Below are 1,056 nucleotides of genomic sequence, written 5' to 3' on the forward strand. Positions count from 1 at the left end.
ATTAGTGATTGGTTTAGAAACTATACTTGCAACGAGAATTCATTTGTGAAATTCTAAACCATCAAAAATCCAATCGTCAATGACATTTCATGTAGTGTTTTAAATTTGGAAGATAGTTTAAGATATATATTAAACTATAATTATATTTTAAAATGTTTATTTTTTTGGTGACTGAAATAAATTAAACAAAGAAAAACAAAACAAACAAAACAAGGAACTGCCTAAATAGAGGGACAGTCCCGTTTAAGACTACTCTTAAACTCCTCCCAAGGTGAAAANTATCCTCTCCAAATAGCAAACAATTCTCCTTGAAGAATACTATTACTCTCAATCATTTCCAAACACCCCCTTTGCCAGCTCCCATTACAATCTCTAATAACACAAGCAAAACCAACACTATCACCCGAACCAAAATAACTAGCATCACAATTAATCTTAAAAGTACCAATGGATGGGGGATTCCAAAAACCATTTAGAGTAGAGGGAAGGGACATACGTTGTAATTCAAAGATATTCCTAAGCTCCTTTTCTGAAGTTAATGCCAGATAAATCACTTTTTCCGGAGGCCAAGTTTCATCGGGATTAAAGATGTCATTATTCCTTGCTCGCTATATCCACCAAAGTCCCGAAAAGAACTTGAACGGATGCTCTCTGCTATGATACAAGAACCAGTTCTTCAAATCCAAAGGATGACAAGAAATATCCAACCTATGCCAGACAAGCTGAGCTTTGGGACAATCCCGAATACAATGTAAAACTGATTCCTGGCTAGAAAGACATCTTGGACACTTATCCGATGACGACATCCCTCTTCTAAAGCGAAAACTTGCAGTAGGAAGAGCCTCCTTAAGACACAACCAAGCCAAAAATTTATGCTTTTCCGAAACAAGCTGGCGCCAAAGGCAAAGCCAATTCTCCCGCTCCTCCGAACCAAACAGCTGCTTACACAACCACAAGTAACCATTGCGAGAGTTATAGACTTTGGCAACAGACCCACTCCAATACCAACCCACTTCCGGACCTACTTGTTCATCTGGATTGTAAGAGAGAATATTA

This window comes from Arachis ipaensis, chromosome B01 (assembly GCF_000816755.2).
Source record: "Arachis ipaensis cultivar K30076 chromosome B01, Araip1.1, whole genome shotgun sequence".
Classification (NCBI taxonomy): Eukaryota; Viridiplantae; Streptophyta; class Magnoliopsida; order Fabales; family Fabaceae; genus Arachis; species Arachis ipaensis.